The sequence below is a fragment of the Schistocerca americana genome, chromosome 2, assembly GCF_021461395.2.
Source record: "Schistocerca americana isolate TAMUIC-IGC-003095 chromosome 2, iqSchAmer2.1, whole genome shotgun sequence".
Lineage (NCBI taxonomy): Eukaryota > Metazoa > Arthropoda > Insecta > Orthoptera > Acrididae > Schistocerca > Schistocerca americana.
In genome coordinates, this window is record NC_060120.1 from 92,097,833 (window position 1) to 92,121,154 (window position 23,322).

The following is a 23,322-nucleotide window of genomic DNA, read 5'->3' on the forward strand; positions in this document are numbered from 1 at the left end:
TCTTCCTCGTATACAGCCTTCGTTGATAATTCTTAATCAGTTAGCGACGATTAAAGTATGCACTGTGCACAGTTCTACCAATCGGCTTCCTCTGTCATTACTTCCCCCCAGTCCATATCCACATGCTATTTTTCCTTCTATTCCTTTACCTACTATCGAATTCCACACATTTCTTCAATCGCTTCATCATCAGTATAGCTGGTTGGCATACAGACATGAACTACTGTGGTAGGCGTGGTCTTCGTATCTATCTAGGCTACGATAATGCGTTCACTATGCTTTTCATAATAGCTTACCCGCATTCCAGCTTTCTTATACATTACTAAATCCACTCGAGCAGTACTGCTATCTGACTTCGTGTTTATAACCCTGAATTCACCTGACCATAAGTCGTGCTCCTCCTGCCACCGAACTTCGTAATGTGAACTATATCTAACTTCAGCCTATCATTTTCACTTTTTAAATTTTCTGTCCTACTGGCCCGATTAAGGCACCTAACATTCCTCCCTCCTATCTGTATAACACTAGTTTAGTTTCCGTTGAAGACGACATTCTCCTGCGTAGTCCCTGCCTCGAGATCCGAATGGGGGACTATTTAACCTACTGAATATTTTACCCTAGACGACGTCAACATCATTTAACCATATAGTAGAGCTGCGCTCCGTCGGAGAAAATAACGGAGTAGTTCCCTCTTGCTTTCAGCTGTTCACAGTACCAGCACAGTGAGACCGTTTCAGATGACGTTATAAGGCTAGATCAGTCAATTATGTAACTGTTACTCCTGCAACTACTTCAGCAAGCTACAGCCACACTTCACATTCGTCTGCTCTCTCAAAAGATACGCTTCGGTTTTGGATGCACCTGCGATACGGCTATCTCTATTGCTGACGCATGCAGGCCACATGACCGACGGTAAGGTCCATAGTTCATGGTTGAGAAAGGGTGGGGGGAGGGGGAGGGTATGGTACTCGGTAGTTTAGGTAGCAAAATACCTGATTAGTTATACAAGGAATGAGTTTGGAATGAGACTGTTTTAATCTTAAAAAGAGGTTGTATTGTATTGTATTGTGTGTTAACCGGAGATGTAGAAACGACGGAGAGGCTCCGTACCCGCCGCAGCCGCAGTGGTCCACAATCCCACGGTGACTACCGCAGTCGACTTCACCCCTCCGCCGCCACAAACCGAGCCTAGGGTTGTTGTGCGGTTCGGCCCCCGGTGGACTGCCCCAGACGAGTGTAACCCCTATGTTTGCATGGTAGAGTAATGGTAGTGTACGCGTACGTGGAGAACTTGTTTGCGCATGAATCTCCGACATAGTGTAGCTGAGGCGGAATAAGGGGAACCAACCTGCATTCGCCGGGGCAGATGGACAACCGCCTAAAAACCATCTACAGACTGGCCAGCTCACTGGACCTCGTCACAAGTCCGCCGGGCGGATTCGTGCTGGGGACCAGGCGCTCCTTCCCGCTCCGGAAAGCAGTGCGTTAGACCATTTGGCTAACCAGGCGGGCAGGAAGAAGTTGATATTTCGATATCTAAGTAAACCTTAGAATTCACCATCTTCGTTATACTTCATTTTATTTTTGCGGACGACCTGTTTCTACCTGACAGCCATTATCATTTTCATAAAAATAAAATTAAATAAAGGTATTTCGGATTTGTGAAACACATCTGTTAGTCACACCTCTTTCACCAACGCCAATACATAGAACTGAGGCCTATAGCTTAACAGTTGCGTAGTACGTTAGCTAATTCATTTAACGACTACACCTTCTCTACGTTCCTGCTTTATAAGGTAACAAGCTTACCTCTTTGTCATTTAGTGTGTATTTGTTGTATAGAAACCACAATGCCGTTATGCGCTTGAAGAGCATAAAAGGGAAACCGCAAAGAAGGTAGTGAGACAGGATTGTGTACTATCAGAGATTTTGTTCAGCCTAAGCAATGAACAATGTGCGAAGGAAACCATCGAGGAGTTTGGGGACGGAATTAAAATACAGGAAGCAGAAAGAAATATTTTACGTTTTCCCAGTGATCGTGTGTCAGATACGGCAAAGGACTAGGAAGGGCAGCTGAAGTGAATGGATAAGGTCTTTAAAAGAGATTATAAATGAGCAGCAATATAGTCGAACAACTTCAATGAAATCGAATTAAAAAAGGCGATACTGAGGGAAACAGGTCTGGAAATTAGAGACTGAAAGAAGCACTTGAATTTTACGGTTTGGGCAGAAGAATAACATATCATGGCCAATGTAGGAAAGATATAATTTGCAGATTGTCAACAGCAATAAAAGCATTTCTGAGTAATGAACTTCTTCACATTTACACTGTATACTGCTGTATAAAATGAAGACGTTGTTTAACGTTGTTACCAAAGGTCTTTAAAAGTACTAGACCGATTTAATTCACATTTTTCCACGATACTCTTATGAACATATGGGCGACAAATAGCAATGTTCGGCTTTTTACATCCTAACAGTCGGTTTCAACAGAAAACATGAAATTTGTACCTACGTCTCATCGGATTATGATTAGAATACTGTTAAGGAATCATAACTGGAAATAAAAGTAAACAATTCTCAAGGTCAGAGAGGGAAGAGGGTGCGCTGAACCGCCGATCCTGTTGCAGCAACTCAGCAATGATGTCTGCAGAAGGGGAAACAAAGGTAATATGCAAACCAACAGGCTTCACAACAGCCTAACCGTGTATCCAATATCGACGGTCCGCCGCAGATCCAATTATAAGTTCTTTTCCCAGTTACTTGAAAAATCCATAAAGCAAAACATTGACCTGTAGCAGATTCAACCTAAAAGATAAGGATAGACGCAGCAAAATTCACCAGCCCCTGTTGTAGACAAGTTTTATCGTAAAAACAAAACAAAAAAATAGTCACAGAGTTTCTTTATATTCGTTGTGCGGTCTGACACTCCTTGATATCTTTGCCAGAATAAATTGAAAATCTCCTGATTTTTCCATAAATAATTAATTAATGTCGCTAAAGAATCAATCCTGTTCTCATTCAACGAAATATTCCACTTTAAAACCGATCCTCCCGACCACAATCGCCGATAAAGATTAAAAACAGAATCCTAGCACACTTCTCAGTATCGATTATTTTCAAAATATCAATACGTGTCGACCTCTTACCAATAAAACATGAAACCAGTCAACTATTGAAGATCGTCCACACTCTCGACAAAACCCTGCAAGAACCTCTTCAAGAAGTCTGAATTTTAATAAAACTTGCAGATCTCACACATAAGTAATATTTACGATGCATGTCGTAACAAAAGAGTCAACTGACTGTTCCAACTTCCAACTCGAAGTTTATTTAACGGTTGATAACCAATAGACATCCAATTACAAACTTTATCCTTCCACTTTCAACATTGAACTCCTTTTCCTTTTATAAAAAAAGCATAAAACATGTATTAATAAGGGTCAGCATGATGTTTCAACGGTTCTTCCAGCTGCCGGCCGTCGACTCGATACAATAGTGGTTAGCTCTCGTCGTCCGGCGCGTCTAGAGTCCCCAGTGGATCATCTTGCTGCCACGCTCGACATGCAAGAAAAGAAACAAAATCTTTTTAAATAACAAGTCTCCACTTAACATACTACAAATAAATAAATATATATATATTAACATTTCTTACCTGGCGTCGCTCAAGCGGTAAAGAAACGCGATGTTTCCTGATTAGACTTTGGAAACACCACAAGGGGAAGGAGGTGTGGGATGAAGGGGTGGAGGAAATAGGCATTGAGAGAGGGAAGGAGAGAGGGAAAAGAAAATGATGAAAGGGGGGGAATGATTACATGGACGCAGAAAGGGGGAGGCAAGGTGATGGCAGGAGAGAGGAGGCAGAAGGAGGCTATGATGTGCACCCTCGAAGCTGTGGCGTGAGTGGAAGACGGGCTAGAGGTGTGCGTGACCGTAGTCCCACTGCAAATAACTGGTTCACAATAGTTCGTGTGGACATGTCTGGGCTCAGAAGCCCTCTTACCTGTGTTGTGGTAGCTGTACGATTTGCCACTGCTGCCCTCACAATACGACGATCGTGGCGGCGTGGACGTCCAGAACCACGTCTACAGGTGTGTGAATGTTCACACGACCACTGATACCAGCATCGTCGTGCAACTGACACAGTGCGTCCAACTGCTACTAGCAATGACACAGTTTGACCCATTTCAAACTCGCTCAGTTGGCTGTAGGAAGCATGGATGAGTCGTGGTGACATGGTTGCCTGCTTGTTTCAAACTTTTACATCACAGTGAATTCTGGCTGTGAGCGTTCCCTATTAACGGGTAGACACAGGCGGCGCTCTGGTAGCTATGCTACTTCGATATCTGTTGGCAAACAACGCTAAAACCATTATTGGGGCAACTACTATCGTTGAGGTGGCATATGCCACCATCGGATCAAAATCGACGTTGTGTTTCCAGGTGTACCACCATTTTGTTACAACAATGTATTTAGCAATAGCGAAGCATTGGCGTACTTGCTAGTGAAATATCAATGTAAGTGTTAGGAAGTCTCTGTTCTGAATACGTTTATTTGGAATGTAGTCTTATATGGATCGCCCACCTCTGGAGAATCGAAATTTAATAACGGGAAAAAAGGCTTCTGTCAACTCCCCCTCCCAGATGATGCTCTCTCTCCCTCCATTTATCCCTCCTATCGACTCTCATCCTCACCTCCCCCTCCCTTCCTCTGTCCTTTTCCTGAGATCCCTATCCCCTCCCTTCCATCCTGCTTTTTCCCTGCCTACCCCCTCTCTCTGGCTACCTTCTCTCCCCCGAGTCCTTTTGGATTTCCCTCCACTGCCTTTCCCCATTCCCTCTCGCGTCTGCCCTTCCCCCCCCCCCCCCCCCCCCATGAGTCCTCTTCCTCCGTCGGTTCCCCTCTTCGTTTTCCCTATCCTCCCCCTTTTTCCCTGTCATCTGTCCACATTCCCCCCCCCCCCTTCCCCAAACTGCCCTTGGCTGTGGTGTGTCATCTTCATGCCAACTTTTTAGTGCAGTGTTTCCAGTGATTTTTAAGTGCTGTGCATCTTTTCCGAAGTGTTGCAAACGGACATCATACTGTCGCTGGGTGTGATTTTTATATCTTGTGAACAGGAACCAGACTGTCATCGTGTTTTTTAGTTGTCTGTCTACTATTTTACCCGTCTGCTTCCTGTGTATTTTATTAGCATCGCCCATCATTTGTTTCATGTTTTAACTTTCCTCAATTTTCCGCCGTTTTACAATTTAAGTCACCGTTTTATCGCCTGCTTTTATTGTTTCTTATGTTCATATGTTCTCAAAATCTGTAGGCTGAAGAGCAGCGTACTAAGCTGCTGCCAGCCCGCCCCCCTCGGTGGGAATCGAAATTCAATACAGGAAAAAAAATACATTGTATGGATGTGAAATATGGGCAGTAGGCAAATCAGACTGGAATAGATGTATCTGAAATATGGTGTCATAGGAGAATGACGTGGTTGTTCGAATAAGAGAGTTGACACTGAATCGAAGTCGGGACAAAAGAAATTTATGGCACAGCTTGACTAGAAGTAAGGATCGGTTGATAAGACCCATCCTAATAAATTATGTAACTGTCAGTTCGGTAATACAGGCAAGTGTGGGAGGGGGGTAAACACTATAGAGGAAGCCCTTGTAATGAATACAGTGAGCAGGTTGAAAAAGATGTAGGCTGCAATAATTATTCAGAGATTAAGAGCTTTGCGTATTGTAAACTAGTATGGTGAGATGCATTCAGGCTCAACACCACAACAACAACTAATGGATAGGCAGACTTTACTAAACACCAGGTGCAATGCTCCATGGCGGATATCCTGTCATACACATATACTCGTATCTACAAATACATAGATATCGAAGTTTAATGAAAAAGCCAACCGGTATAAAATGAGAAATGTAGAGAACATGCCACATTTAGCTATTCATTAGCACACAGTATATTTTACAGACAAGTTTTCAGGAAAGAGTTATATATAATAGGTTATATAATATGCTTACTTTCCAGTACGATACATGTATGTTCTTTCAATTCGTTGGCGGTGGAGGAGGGTGTATTATTATCTATAATCGACAGCGTGTTATGTTAAATGTCACTGAAGGTATGAACCAGTGATGTGACACAGTAATCCAGTGTTACACTGGTTGCTGGTGGAGTCAAATGGCACAATATTTTGGTGATCAGCTCTTTGTTTCCTGCTGCCTGCTCGTTTCCAAAACAGGGACAGCGTGTCGTCTGCTGCAGTATTGGTGTACCGTACACGGTTCGTTCCCCATGACATGCGTCGGGTGGCGGTAGCAGCGACTCCGTCAATCTCCAAAATCTGTTCCGTGTGTGAGGCTGACGCCAGGACTTGTACAGTCGTATTTCGTGCGTTGTATTTCCAAAAGGCCATTCTCTACGTTCGCTAACTAGTAGTTTATCGACTAATAAAATCATCAGAAGATCAAAACAAGCTGCACAAACAACTTAGAAAAGATATCTGAACGGTGCGAAAAGTGGCAGTTGACCCCAAATAACGAGAAGTGTCAGGTCATCCACATGAATGCTAAAAGGAACTCGTTAAACTTCGCTTACACGATAAATCAGTCTAATCTAAAAGCCGTAAATTCAACTAAATGCCTAGGTATTATACTTAAATTGGAAGGAACACATAGAAAATGTTGTGGGGAAGGCTAACCAAAGACTGCGCTTTATTGGTAGGACACTTAGAAAATGTAACATACCTACTAAGGAGCCTGCCTAAACTACGATTTTCCGTCCTCTTTTAGAATACTGCTGCGCGGTGTGGGATCCTTACCAGATAGAAGTGATGGAGTACATCGAAAAAGTTCAAAGAAAGGCAGCACGTTTTGAATTATCGCGAAATATGGGAGAGAGTGTCACAGAAATGATACAGGATTTGGGCTGGACATCATTAAAAGAAAGGCGTTTTTCGTTTAGACGAAACCTTCTCACGAAATTCCAATCACCAACTTTCTCCTTCGAATGCGAAAATATTTTGTTGATACCGACCTACATAGGGAGGAACGATCACCACGATAAAATAAGGGAAATCAGAGCTCGTACGGAAATATATAGGTGTTCATTCTTTCCGCGCGCTAAACGAGATCGTAATAACAGAGAATTGTGAAGGCGGTTCGATGAACCTTCTGCCAGGCACTTAAATGTGATTTTCAGAGGATCCATGTAGATGTAGACGTTCTTGACAGAATATAATTTCTGTTCGACGTACGATTTCAAGCTTTAGCTGAGAATTACGTTGCACTCTCGCAGTGCTAAGCACAAGGCTGTTACTGAAACACCGCAGCAATCCTCGTGTAGGTGGATGGAAGACTTTCTTAATGTGGTGTTTCCGGAATATGTGTTCTATTTTTCCTAGCAAGGTCCAGGTGTATACTACACGTGCAGTGACAATGCTCTGTTACTGTCCTTGCACAGTCCTAGAGGATAGTGCAATGGGTGTTACTCGTAGCGTTAGTCGAATCCGCCCCTTCAGGGTCTCTGTATGAGATTCTCTGTGTGAGCGAGTGTAGACCTCCTGTGTACTAGGATTTTTGTTACACCGGTTCTCTGCGCTGGATGAGTACAGATAGAAGTGTGTGTGTCTCTCTCCTTTTGGTATGTGCTCCGAGCCAATGTTCCATCCACCTTCCTCTCCTCGAAAACTTGCCGAAAATGTAGTTCACTGTGCTGATCTCCACCGTCAATTTATCATTCGAGAGAATCGAAATTGTGACACATTTCTTCATCTCATCCCTCACACGTGACAATATCATGAAGGTTTCGTGAACTCACTGGAAGACGTATCTGGGAAGCAGAATCCAATGCTTTATCTTAAAAGTGGACCACTCACAAGCTAGCTACCACAGGTGACAATGTGATACGCTTAGCCAGCCCCAAAATTTTCTCGTTGTATGCAACCACCCTGTGAGCTAACATCCCAAAGACGTTCGGGCTAACATGCTGCTCCTCTTCGTCGAAATGTTTTGGTTCAAACTCGTCTAGGCATTGAACCGCACGTGTCGCATTACACGCCCTAAATTAGACACTTGTGACCCTTTATTTAAATTTTCTGGTTGATGGCAAGTTTGTGAAATGCAAAATTAACATAACATAGACAACGGTAATAATAATATTGGGAACTAAATTAACGACCCTTAAATGATGTCGGCCACACAGTTGCGATTTACTTAGACTAATGTTTATTCAGAAAGCAAACTAAGGCGAAAGTGGTCGTATTTATAGTTACTGCTACGCTCGAGCGCATATCCATTTTACACTGTTCGATCATGCACAATCCATGGCGAATTACAAGTTCGATAATCCACCTCATTAACTATGCAAAAAGTTAGAGTTCACACCAGGCGCGCGGCTGCTCACTGCTCAGAGACTGACACCGCTACGGTCACAGTTTCGAACCCTGCCTCGGTAATGGACATGTGTGATGCCCTTAGGTTAGTTAGGTTTAAGTAGTTCTAAGTTCTAGGGGACTCATGACCTCAGAAGTTAAGTCCCATAATGGTCAGAGCCATTTGATCCATTTTTGAGAGCAAACGTGTAGTTTGGCACAAACAAGCCTGCAGGAGTAATCGGCGAATCGTCGACATTTGAACAGGAGCGATACTGCTATTCGACTACCTTCAAAGAATAAACTACGGCCGAACGCAGCGTTTAGAAGGAAACAGTCAATCTAGAGACGCGACGGAATGGAGGACCGAGCAGTTCTCTAAGAGACACTTAGAGCCCAGGATTCATCATAATCATCGCTTCGACGTGCCGCTGTTGCTTCAATGACTGCAGTGCGGCTAACAGAAAGGGAGATGAGCTAGCGGCGCCCCTTGCGCCGTTTACCAGTGACCTCTGTATAACAACAAGCCCACTGGCAGTACTGGCGGGCACTTTCAAACTGGAATCTCACTGTCTGAAATAAAATTGTCTTCGTTGAGAAACCCTCTTCGAACTGTGCCGCGATGACCAGCGAAGAGTCCCAACCGCCATAAAGTCTGACAATCGGAAGTGATTGTCCGGAGCACCATTTATTTTCATAGCAGAGCCCCTTTGGTAGGTGTCCAGCACATTCTCACAGCACAGCGGTACGTCGACGACATTCCACGCCTCGTTTTGTTACCCTCAAAGGGAAACCATCCTGCACATTCTTTTCAGCAGGATAATGTACGGCTGCACGAGGCGAAGGTTTCTGCTGCTTGTCCCTATGCTTCCTTAGGCCAGAAAGATCGCCTGGCAATTGAAAGGCTTAGGAGCATTAGGACAGAGCCCTCCAAGCAGCTCGGGATTTGGGCGATGTACAGATACAGTTGGACATACTTTGTTACAATATCACCCTAGACATCCAACAACTCTGTCAATCAATGGCATGCCGAATAACTGTTCGACTCCTTGCTATACCGGCAGGACAGGACAGACAATTTAAATTGTGGAAAGGGACCAAAATAAGAGGCTGTCAGTTACACTCGAACGTACAACTTTATTATTTGATCAAACATTACAAGAGCCCCCCCAAAAAATTTTTAAGACACACAGCTTTAATTTTTGGGACTTAATTACTTACCAACTGAAAGCCCCTTTAATTTAAAAACGGCTGAAGGCCAATGACTTAAAACGCAAGCATAATCATAAATTTAAAAGGCAAGCCTTATCTTAAGACAGTTCTTTATCTAAGATGAAGGCTCAAAGAATCCAAGATTTTCAGAGCAAACAATTTGAATTCAAAATCGACTGAAAGCCTAACACTTAAGGCTAAACAACATTAATTAAAAAAAGCAAAGGCCTTACATAAAAAAGTTCTTAATTAGGCGAAACTCAACCAAAACAGAAATTTAAAAGGCAAAGCCCTATCTTAGTTCTGCAGTTAGGTTGAAGGCCCAAGGGATCAGACACTTCAACAGCTAACAAGTTAAATTCATATCGGCTGAAGGCGTAACACTTAAAACTCAATAACATTAATTTTTTAAAATACCTAAGGCCTTACGTGAAACAGCTCTTTAAATTAGGCTGAAGGCCTAAAGAGTGTTGTGCCTTAACAGCCAAAGAACCTTAATTAAAAGAAAATCGGCTAATAGCCATACAACAAGAACAAATAAAGAAAAGGCAGCACACCCAAGGGCGCTCAGATGTTGGAGGGTCGGCCTGGAATTCAAACACTGCTGCTCGCTTGGGGGAGACAGGCAGTCAGGCCAACCATTCACGATCCGACGACAACCCAACCGATCAACAGTCAACGGGCCCACCGACCAGATAACTTCCACTTCACCAGACCAGGGCACAACAGGGAGTTCAATGGAACAACGTAGAAGAAATTGGTGCCCACAACTAATCATACATGGAGCGGTCAAACTACACACCATGCTGCACAGCAACAACATGATGAGGAAACTAGACTGCCTAAAATTTACGTAATGGCCAGGGCAGGTATCCGGAACGTTAACGCACACAAAGCAGAAGATTCCCCTGGTGCACTTCAATTCAAATAACCAAATACAGCGAATACAGTGAACCTCCACCGGAGGGTGGGTAGAATTTTCCAACTTGAAACCCAAGTTGTTGCTTGTGGGAATATCCCAACAGCCGACAACGAACTCCAAACGACACAATGTGAACAGTCTTGACTTGCTGGTAGGTTAAATCAAAACCTAACTTTCTTGTCCAGGGTCGGTGAGCCATGGACCTCGTAGCAATGGGAACAGTCCAACACACTCCAAAACTGCATAGAGACCACCAACAGTCCCAGCCAGACAATGTCCCGCGGAGAATTCCTCGCTGCTCCACGCCAACCGACCGACTGGTTGCACACGCCCTGCTGGAAACTATAAGCGCCAGGTCAAAGATAGTCCAAGGTGCGAATATATATACACACCGCTTCTGTCACCCGCGAAGGAGAGGATAACAGAATAATCGCGATAACCGCAGGAGACGGAACGCAGAGTAGCAACAAAGGTTTAATCGAGCGCGTAGTATGAGCCAGCCACGGCTCAAACTGCTTCCATAAGGACCGAAGGAGGAACAATTCTCTATTGCTTATTCAATTTGTGAAGCTTTTTCTCTCAGAGAAAACATCCAATTTTTCTGAAATTGTGATCAGTAGTTCGTCTGTATGTGATACATCACGTCTTCCAATGTCCATCCCTCCCGGATAATTCCTATGGTACAACGTTTCTTGCTTTTCTTTCCTTTTTTTGAGCAGTTGGGTTGATTGGGGGGCAAGAGACAAAACTGCAAGGTCAATAGTCTCATCGGATTGGGGAAGGATGGGGATGGAAGTCGGCCATGCCCTTTCAAGGGAACCATCCCGGTATTAGCTTGAAGCGATTTAGGGAAATCACGGAGAACCTAAATCAGGATGGCCGGACGCGGGATTGAACCATCGTCCTCCCCAGTGCGAGTCCAGTGTGCTAACCACTGCGCCATCTCGCTCGGTTTTGTGTGTGTGTGTGTGTGGGGGGGGGGGGGGGTTTAGAGCGTATTTTGAATATGTGTATAGTAGGCAGCCATTCAAGCTATGTTTAGGGAAATTGTTTAAGAAATTTATTTCAAAGTCCCAGTGGAATATTTACAAGTTTTCTCCCAGAGTAATTCACGCCATGTCTGAGTGACACTGTTCGCTTATCTTTCAGATCTAAGGCAGTTCTGGCCAGTTAAAGCTGCTGACAGGAGACGCCCTGAACCCTGTGCTGAAACTGCTAGCGAATTCACGCCATTGATTTTAGCCAATTGCGTGCGCGGGATACCGATCACGTGTGTGGACGCCGGAGCGTCCCGTGGAGCAGAACACACTTGCTTCTCTCTCTTATAGTACTGACCTCGAGCGGAACTGACGTGTTTTGGGAAGGCAAAGCCTCTGGTTCAGCTTTTCACGACCGGTCACCAACGTAAGTTAATATCAACCGCTTCCCATTCCGTTGCCAATCTTAATTAATTGTTCGACCTCCTAGACTGGCCTAAACCTGCTTGCTTCTGGCCCTAGGCGCGCCCTTTGTACTCCGTATATTGAAATATATCCTCTTGACTGTATTTAATTTCCTGTTTTGTCACTTAACGGCAGCCGTGGATGTCCACTATCAAAACCTGACCGCTCGACCTCCTGCACACTGCCGCCTCGAGGCAAATTTAACAATCTTCTTCCCCCTTCCCTGCCATTTTATACATTAACGTTGTTGTCAGAAGTTTCTCTCCCTATCCCCAAACCACGTACTCTTTTACATATCGTTGAAGAAGGAAACTTTTGTTAATTTTTCATTGTCTAAACTAAAATCTTACATTACCACCAGCGGCAAATTCTTGTTAACATGGTTACCAGTAGGTGTCTGTAGTGTGCAGTTAACTAGTTCACTCACCCAATTAAGGGAACCACGTAACTTGGTACATTGAAGGCCAGGAATTTTCCATGATAATGAGATGTCTAAGTTGCTTCAGGAAGATATACCCTTTTCAAATCAGATGTTTATTTGGAAACCAAAAACTTTTCATACCTCGGAGGAAGTTAAAACATACTTCAATGTTCTATACTTCTTTTCAAATATTGATCTTTTTGATACTCCCTTCATTTTTCATAAAATTTTCCGTTACAAGCAATCCAGCTCAATACGTGCGTATTACTTTACGGGGTACTGGTACTTCTAAGGCCACACTGATTGCGTGAAATAATTAATAAAAAAGTAGTCCCAGATAGTATTCCGTCCAGCTTGAATTATTTGATAAAGGTATGGTGGCTGCAAGTATCTCGACGCTCTCTGTCAGAGACAAGAAAATTCCTCAACTCGACTGTTTGTAAATTGGAGGCAGCTGCGGACGTCACGAGAGATGTCGAGCGCTGCCGCCTCCTGCATCGGACAGCTGAAGCAATATCCGCCGCCTCGCCGTCAGCGGAAGCCCACATCTTTAGCCCGCCCTGGCTGGCTATAGGCGCAGGTCGATAATGCAAAACTCTGCAGCTCTCAGTCGCTTAGAACCGTCACCCAGATCCCACGAACTAAATACAGTATCTGCGACCATAAGTTTTATCTTGGTCCACACATTGCATTTCGTGTTTCCCACATTCATTTCATCATAGTTTTGTGAGGAAGTATGTCAAGAATATGTCTAATTTTTCAGTTTGCGATACTTACCCTACAAATGGTGATTTTTCTTTGAATACGAAAGTAACACTTGTGCTTGTTAGATTAAATTAGAGATTAGATTCAGTTTTCGTTCCATAGACCAAAAAAATGAGATGATTCAGATAGGTGTTGAGCATGTCAGTAAGTACACTACTGGCCATTAAAACTTCTACACCACGACGATGACGTGCTACAGACCTGAAATTTAACCGACAGGGAGAAGATGCTGTGATATGCAAATGATTAGCTTTTCAGAGCATTCACACAAGGTTGACGCCGGCGGCGACACCTACAACGTGCTGACATGAGGAAAGTTTCCAACCGATTTCTCATACACAAACAGCAGTTGACCGGCGTTGCCCGGTGAAACGTTGTTGTGATGCCTCGTGTAGGGAGGAGAAATGCGTACCATCACGTTTCCGACTTTGATAAAGGTCGGATTGTAGACTATCGCGATTGCGGTTTATCGTATTGCGACATTGCTGCTCGCGTTGGTCGAGATCCAATTACTGTTAGCACAATATGGAATCGGTGGGTTCAGGAGGGTAATACGGAACTCCGTGCTGGATCCCAACGACCTCGTATCACTAGCAGTCGAGATGACAGGCATTTTATCCGCATGGATGTAACGGATCGTGCAGCCACGTCTCGATCCCAGAGTCAACAGATGGGGACGTTTGCAAGACAACAACCATCTGCACGAACACTTCGACGACGTTTGCAGCAGCATGGACTATCAGCTTGGAGACCAAGGCTGCGGTTACCCTTGACGCTGTATCACAGACAGGAGCGCCTGCGATGGTGTGCTCAACGATGAACCTGGGTGCACGAATGGCAAAACGTCATTTCTTCCGATGAATCCAGGTTCTGTTTACAGCATCATGATGGTCGCATCCGTTTTTGGCGACATCAAGGTGAACGCACATTGGAAGTGTCTATTCGTCATCCCCATCCATACTGGCGTATCACCCTGCGTGATGGTATGGGGTGCAATTGGTCACACGTCTCGGTCACCTCTTGTTCGCATTGACGGCACTTTGAACAGTGGACGTTACATTTCAGATGTGTTACGATCCGTACTCTACCCTTCATTCGACCCCTGCGAAACCCTACTTTTCAGCAGGATAATGCACGACCGCATGTTGCAGCTCGTGTACGGGCCTTTCTGGATACAGAAAATGTTCGACTGCTGCCCTGGCCAGCACATTCTCCAGATCTCTCACCAATTGAAAACGTCTGGTCAATGGTGGCCCGGCAACTGGTTCGTCGCAATACGCCAGTCAGTACTGTTGATAACTATCGTATCGTGTTGAAGCTGCATGAGGAGCTGTACCGGTACACGCCATCCAAGCTCTGACTCAATGCCCAGGCGTATCAAGGCCGTTGTTACGGCCAGAGGTGGTTGTTCTGGGTACTGATTTCTCAGGATCTATGCACCCAAACTGCTTGAAAATGTAATCACATGTCAGTTCTAGTATAATATATTTGTCCAATGAATACCCGTTTATCATCTGCATTTCTTATTGGTGTAACAATTTTAATGACCAGTAGTGTACAACATAAAAACGTAAAACATTTGAAAATAATACTTACTACCCAGATCATTTGTCAGGAGATTGTCGAAATAGGTGAATACAATGCGGTAAACTGGAACAGCTAATATTTACAGAATTAACACGCTGTCAGAATGAAACGTTGACTGTTGTGAGCAAGTGCTGTCGAAACTGAAATCTAGCAAACATTTTTACTTACGCTGGCTCAACAGTCTCTGTTAAGATATTCATCTAAGAGTAGAGTGAGTTGCATGTCAAAAAGTCTTTCAAACTCTGTTTAAACCGTGCTTTATCTGAAACCAAGTTTTTAATGGTTGCTGGCAATTTATTGAAAATGTGTATTCCTGGATATTGGATGCCTTTGGATGTAAGGCTGCTATGTAGTGTTGATTGGGTTACTCACCTTTTTTGATCGCAGATGCCGGATGACCGCATACAAGGAACATAATTCGAGCAGAAGTCGGTTTATGTGTTACAAGTTTCTGCTCATTTCTGTCCCATGTAAGTTTCGTAGTTGAGCACAGAACTTCATCAGTTTTCGAATTAACGGCAACATGCTTCGCACTGTGTGTTTTTGTTTTATTTCTTATACAATAAAGGCACAAGTAACCAATGAAGGGATGCTAGTGTTGTATATTAACAGCTTTCCTAGTGTTTTCTGTAGAATGCAGCTCTGAGTCTGCTCCCGTTATTGAACAATACTGTCACGAAAATCTTAAGTACATAACATTACCTAAGTACATCAGATGTTTCATGTAAGTGCCATATTCTCAGACAGAGTCCATATAATATTACCTCAAACGTGAGTTACGTGTCCGGCTACGATACTCGGAAAGTCGTATAGTCCACTTGCAAATTTCAATTGTAACAGACGTTGTCGTGTGGATACTCTTGCTTGCCATTAGCAGCAAAATCCGTAATACAGTTATTATTTATCTAGAATACAATCAACATATTTGCTCTCTAGTATGCCTTTATTACTGTCTGCCAGAAAGCGTTTCTCCTTAAATATCTTTTCTTGTCTTGAAACTTTTTGATGGACAATTCAACTCTGTCAATCATGATACTGCCACAATTACATGCCCAAACTTTTATTTTTCTGCGTAATTGCACAGCGGATCGTAAGAACACATTTTGTATTTAGTTATTTATCTGGATTAAGTTAACTCTCTTTCTGTAATCTTTATTTCATCTTTTTACGATTCCACTTTTATGGCTTATTCTTCTACGTTTTCATAGTCGCTTAGATTTTCGAAATGCAATTAAGTGATTTAGAAAGAAATTGTTAAGTCGAAATAGGGCAGGTGACAGTGGCAGATCACTCAGTGGATTACAGGAAACTTCGGTACGTTTCATATCAGCGCACACACCGCTGCAGTGTGAAGATTTTATTCTGGAAACTTCGGTACGTGTCAGGAGTTATGATTTGATAGAGAACTGTCGTTATTTAATTGTGTAGCGGAACATCTTCCGAAATATTACACGACCTGATTTTGAAGTTTTGTTGAACTATTTCGTTAGCGTAATCAAATGCCTCAAAATGAAATAACCCGAGCTACTGCCAATACTTGCGTGTCGAACTGCAGCACAAAGACTTATGTTTGATTCGCTTTGTCACCCAAAAGATTGATAATTGAATGCAATCAAATTATTACTTGTACCGTCTGTGAGCCTTGCTTTCATTAATACACGGCCTTATAACAAGGCATTACAACAGTATAGAATTGTCGCTTACAAAATATTGTATGCAAAGACATGTAACAAAAATACAAACAAATTTTGTAAATCACTTATCACTTGAAGGTAATTTACGTAATCAAAAATGATTTCTGGAACTCCGATCCTCAATGTCGATTCACAGCGCCTATTACCAAGCGAGGTGGCCCATTGATCAGCACAATGGACTCGCATTCGGGAGGATGGTGATGTCGACCCGACCACGCACATGTAGGTTTTCCGAGATTTCCGAGATTTTCTAAGTTAAATGTAGGGATGGTTTGTTTGAAAGGGAACGGCATGCTTCCTTCCTTAACCGACCCTAACCCCTAACCTGGGCTTGTGCTTCGTCTCTGATTTCCTCGTTGTCGACAGGACGTTAAACGCTAATCCTCCTCTCCTTCTTTCCACAACGCCGAATCAGTCACAATGCTACAGTGTCACAACACATCAGACATTAGGCAAAACCAAAAATAACTAAATACGTTCCACTTCACATTAACGTCACCACAAGCACACTCTACTCATATTCCCAGACTTTAGCTACATTCAGTGAAGTAACTGGAAGGATGCTGTCTATGAAAATGCAATCTAACGCCAAAAATGTATCTTAATTTCACCGTACAAGTTGGAAAGTGCAATGTATTTCATTTAATCTAACAGCTATGGTGAATGGATTTTAGACTGATTGTTCAGACCGTCAACTACAGACAATAATGACTCGTGTCTATAATTCATGACAGAGAAACAGCATTTAGCTAAGAATAAAATACTTCACATGAAGAAAAAACACTGCTAATATTCGTTTGAAACACTACACCGTTATGTTATTGTGTATGAAGGTACAGAGTAGTTAATTTACAGAACAGAATGGGGCCTCAGTGAGGTTCAGTAGCTCTTCTGCATATCACTGTAGCAGCTGACACATAGAAAGATGTGGCCAGTGCCTCCACTTCGTCAATGAGAAAACCCACTACCGTAATCATGCAGCACATTGTCTAATAACGGTATTGGTATGTTATACACAAGTATCATCCTCAATATCACCCAGTCAATGAAATGCTTAGGTCACCATCAGATACATAGGTTCACATTCCTTATTAGCCACCTTCTCTCCACACTGCACTCTTGACACAACACACATTTATGTCACAAGTGCTGCAATGATCGATTGAGTATCAAGATAAGTGTATTATACAAAAAATTTCAATATCAATGCTGGCGTTGCGTTATAATATTTCCATGATAAATCCTTCCAAGTGTATAAACATTAAACAAAAGCTGAATGTGTAAAATTACAAGAAACAAAATGTACGTATTTCTACTAGTTATGTGAGAAACTAACAGATGATACTATAGATTTGTCATCTTCCATGTACGTACCGCCAATACAGCAGAGAAGAGGAAGTATACAATTAAATTGTAATTAAAAATGTATGGATTTGTACCAGCTATGTGAACAGCTAACAGATGGAACTATAGATCTGTCACCTTGCAGGTTCGTACCGCTAATACAGCAGAGAATGGGAAGTAGACAAAAGAAAAATCTGTGTGTGCATCCTTTGTGATACAATTCGTTTACCACTTGTCAGCATAATAATTGTAAGATAAAAACAGGCGATATTTAACTTGCCTTTTTCTTATACTGAACAAAATCCTCTGGAAAAAATTATTTACATCCATGTTTACAAATGTTCTTTGCTGGAGTCTTTATCCATCATATCATTAATTAATTTTCCACTGTTTATTGCTTCAGAATACTACAGTACCGTCCATTTTACAATACAGGTTAATAAGTACTTTAAACATAGCTGCGCTACAGCAACGGTTCCACGTAAATCAGACTAAGAATGAAATGGTTCAAATGGCTCTGAGCACTATGGGACTCAACTGCTGAGGTCATTAGTCCCCTAGAACTTAGAACTAGTTAAACCTAACTAACCTAAGGACATCACAAACATCCATGCCCGAGGCAGGATTCGAACCTGCGACCGTAGCGGTCTTGCGGTTCCAGACTGCAGCGCCTTTAACCGCACGGCCACTTCGGCCGGCTCAGACTAAGAGCAGCCGACCAGTTGCAAAGGATAAAGTAATCTTTACCTAGGTTTCAATAGATATAAATCTATCTTCTTCAGAAGACGGCAGTATTATAACAAGCTTAGGCGCTCTGCAACTTCTATGTACCTATTTTATTTGTCTGACAAACCCTGTTTTCAGGGCTATATTTTATATAATTAATGTAACTATGCAGATGTTTGCCTAAACGATAAGGACATATCACTTCATGTTGCTATAATTCTGCCGTCTTCTGAAGAAGATAGATTTATATCTATTGAAACCTAGGTAAAGATTACTTTATCCTTTGCAACTGGTCGGCTACTCTTAGTCTGATTTACAGGTTAATAATGTCTTTTACAACAGATGTCTCTTCTCTCAGTACCTATATAAGCTTACTCATTATTCAGTAAATGTCGTCTTGTAAGTTTCTGTTGGAAAATAACAATTAAAAATAATACACACCCGTTTCAGGCGGTGAAAATCCTAATATGGTCTTCCGTACTGCACCTAAGACTCACTTGCATTTATCTAAATATCATACTCAATGTTCATAATTCAGCCGTTACTGTAAGGGCTTCAGCTGTCCAACGCAGACGAATGGGGAAGTGAACACTACACACTCAGCTGGAGTGAGCAGCCAGCAAAGAGGCGACAAGGAAGCAACAAGAGTGTTGGACCCATACCCCTCAGGTCCTCTGGAAAAAATTATTTACATCCACGTTTACAAATGTTCTTTGCTGGAGTCTTTATCCATCATATCATTAATTAATTTTCTACTGTTTATTGCTTCAGAATGCTACAGTAATGTCCATTTTACAATACAGGTTAATAATGTCTTTTACAACAGATGTCTCTTCTCTCAGTACCTTTATAAGCTTACTCATTATTCAGTAAATGTCGTACTGTAAGTTTCTGTTTGAAAATAACAATTAAAAATAATACACACCCGTTTCAGGCGGTGAAAATCCTAATGTGGTCTTCCGTACTGCACCTAAGACTCACTTGCATTTATCTAAATATCATACTCAATGTTCATAATTCAGCCGCTACTGTAAGGGCTTCAGCTGTCCAACCCAGATGAATGGGGAAGTGAACAGTACACACTCAGCTGGAGTGAGCAGCCAGCAAAGAGGCGACAAGGAAACTACAAGAGTGTTGGACCCATACCCCTCAGGACCGTCGACCGAAATCGCAGTCTGCTGCGAATGAAATGGTAGAGAGAATTTGTATGCAATGTGGAAAATGCTGCTGTTACCAGAGAGAAGTAAGACATTATTACCACCCATTTAAGATGGGTTCAATACACAAAAGTTAAGCCTCGATAAACCAGTCGCCTATGTTCTTATACACTTGTACTAAGAATGTAGTATTGTAAACTAAAATGTGCTGGTATTGTGGTGCTGACTTCTCTAGTAGACATTTGACCATGTCGCCTGGAAATTAAGAAATTAGTTTACACAAACACACGCGCGCGCGAATGCGCGCGTGCGCACGGTTTGGCGTAAACCACAGCTATTCAGACATATTGACATACAGTACTCTTGTTTTTTTTAAAAAAAAAAAAAAAACAACGTGAATTAAAGGACAAAATTTAAGCTCAGATAATTCGTGACAATAACTGCACCCTTGACATAATAGTTACAAGCCACATTCAGTAAAACTATGAACTAGGTCGACTTATACCATACACAAATGCAATTATTAGAACCACTAGCCCCACAGTTTCTATTCTAGGACGGAAGCTACTACCCTATTAATGAACAAGAAACGCTGTCCACGACCGCAGTGAAAATGCTCAACTTTGCGACCGAACCAAAATATCTGCAAAATAACGTCGTTCAAACACTGCTTCAGCACACTCAGGTGCCTCACCACAACAAAAATGAAAACATCTTAAATGGCCTTTACCGATATTTGACATCCGCATAGCCGTTCATTTGCAAGAAAGTTCACGTCTGCCTCTCGTGGTGGCTATGTCCTCTTTAACCCGCCACAACTCCAGCCAGCGCATAACCGTCACTTCCACTGGAAACCTTACTGCAAGTGACTGACTTAGCTCACACCGGTCTGTCACCCTCGGTACACTGTGAAACGGTATACGTATATACACTCCTGGAAATGGAAAAAATAACACATTGACACCGGTGTGTCAGACCCACCATACTTGCTCCGGACACTGCGAGAGGGCTGTACAAGCAATGATCACACGCACGGCACAGCGGACACACCAGGAACCGCGGTGTTGGCCGTCGAATGGCGCTAGCTGCGCAGCATTTGTGCACCGCCGCCGTCAGTGTCAGCCAGTTTGCCGTGGCATACGGAGCTCCATCGCAGTCTTTAACACTGGTAGCATGCCGCGACAGCGTGGACGTGAACCGTATGTGCAGTTGACAGACTTTGAGCGAGGGCGTATAGTGGGCATGCGGGAGGCCGGGTGGACGTACCGCCGAATTGCTCAACACGGGGGGCGTGAGGTCTCCACAGTACATCGATGTTGTCGCCAGTGGTCGGCGGAAGGTGCACGTGCCCGTCGACCTGGGACCGGACCGCAGCGACGCACGGATGCGCGCCAAGACCGTAGGATCCTACGCAGTGCCGTAGGGGACCGCACCGCCACTTCCCAGCAAATTAGGGACACTGTACCTCCTGGGGTATCGGCGAGGACCATTCGCAACCGTCTCCATGAAGCTGGGCTACGGTCCCGCACACCGTTAGGCCGTCTTCCGCTCACGCCCCAACATCGTGCAGCCCGCCTCCAGTGTTGTCGCGACAGGCGTGAATGGAGGGACGAATGGAGACGTGTCGTCTTCAGCGATGAGAGTCGCTTCTGCCTTGGTGCCAATGATGGTCGTATGCGTGTTTGGCGCCGTGCAGGTGAGCGCCACAATCAGGACTGCATACGACCGAGGCACACAGGGCCAACACCCGGCATCATGGTGTGGGGAGCGATCTCCTACACTGGCCGTACACCACTGGTGATCGTCGAGGGTACACTGAATAGTGCACGGTACATCCAAACCGTCATCGAACCCATCATTCTACCATTCCTAGACCGGCAAGGGAACTTGCTGTTCCAACAGGACAATGCACGTCCGCATGTATCCCGTGCCACCCAACGTGCTCTGGAAGGTGTATGTCAACTACCCTGGCCAGCAAGATCTCCGGATCTGTCCCCCATTGAGCATGTTTGGGACTGGATGAAGCGTAGTCTCACGCGGTCTGCACGTCCAGCACGAACGCTGGTCCTACTGGGGCGCCAGGTGGAAATGGCATGGTAAGCCGTTCCACAGGACTACATCCAGCATCTCTACGATCGTCTCCATGGGAGAATAGCAGCCTGCATTGCTGCGAAAGGTGGATATACACTATACTAGTGCCGACATTGTGCATGCTCTGTTGCCTGTGTCTATGTGCCTGTGGTTCTGTCAGTGTGATCATGTGATGTATCTGACCCCAGGAATGTGTCAATAAAGTTTCTCCTTCCTGGGACAATGAATTCACGGTGTTCTTATTTCAATTTCCAGGAGTGTAGATAGATGATAGATTGACAGAGAGAGCGCTCGAGAGCGAGAGATGTCAGCCAGTATCCTATTGCAGGCACGTGATACTGTCCATGTTCTCGCTCTGCTATGTTGCTCCCTTGTTGGCTTTCTCTTGGCTGCTCACTCCGCTTGGCGTGCACTCCTTGCTCAACCATTGATCAGTGAAGCTCCTCGTTGTTCCCAGCGCTAGCAGCGAGATCTATATGGAATGGGTAGCTGTAGCCGTTGAAGTAATGGCTCAATAATCCTAAGGGTCAAGGTGTTTGTCACACCCTTAAAAAGCAAACTGACTGCTCTCGAACTGGTAACAGGCTCTCATGTGACGTTCCGCCAAGACGTAATACACTTTGATGAGGTAGTGCGTGTGTCTTCATATGGTTCAAATGGCTCCGAGCACTATGGGACTTAACTTCTGAGGTCATCAGTCCCCTATAACTTAGAATTACTTAAACCTAACTAAACTAAGGACATCACACACATCCATGCCCGAGGCAGGATTCGAACCTGCGCCCGTAGCGGTCATCCGATTCCAGACTGTAGGGCCTAGAACCGCTCGGTCACTCCGGCCGGCTGTGTGCCTTCCAATAGGTTGTATGAAATCAGCGTAGTAACAAGAGTCGACGTGAATACGTAGCAAAGTGGTGGAAAGGACTAAAAATGTTTGAACAGAGAGTGAATGAATTTGCAAGATTTCTTGGTGTGCCAATGTAGACTACCCAATGTGTCTGCAAGAAGTAGTGTACCACTTGCAGTCATGTAGCGTTGCGTAAGACCAGTGCTCGTTGAAAGATTTTAACCGACAAGGCCCGGAGAAGAGTATCGCTCATTGGGAATGACAATCGGTTTCAAAGGTGACAACCGTTGCTGTTTTTAGTGAATGCAGATCAATCTTGGTAGCCGAATAAACATTTCTAATGTCTAGAACTATTTGAAACAGACAGTGTAATGTAGCAATCATAGTCCCCACACTTTCTACGGGATCCAGTAATCAATGAGCAGCTTCGACTAAATATGAAATACCTGAAGAAACATGTCTAATCTCTTCCTCGCCACGTTGCATTGAAACCATTATCAAAGCTAGAGGCAGTACTTCACGTTATTAGTGAGATATTCCCTAAGGGTATATAATATTTACCTGGTGTTCTCAGATGTTTTGTTGTGAACCACATACAAATTATTTTGAGTCAATGTTTTGAGAACTCATTTATATTCCTAGTAGTAGTTAGAGCAACCTTGTAAGCGCTATCAAAACGCATAACACTTTAAGTGCGTGAAACCTTTTGGTGAAACGTGGTGTCTCCAATCTGATGTGTGAAAAGT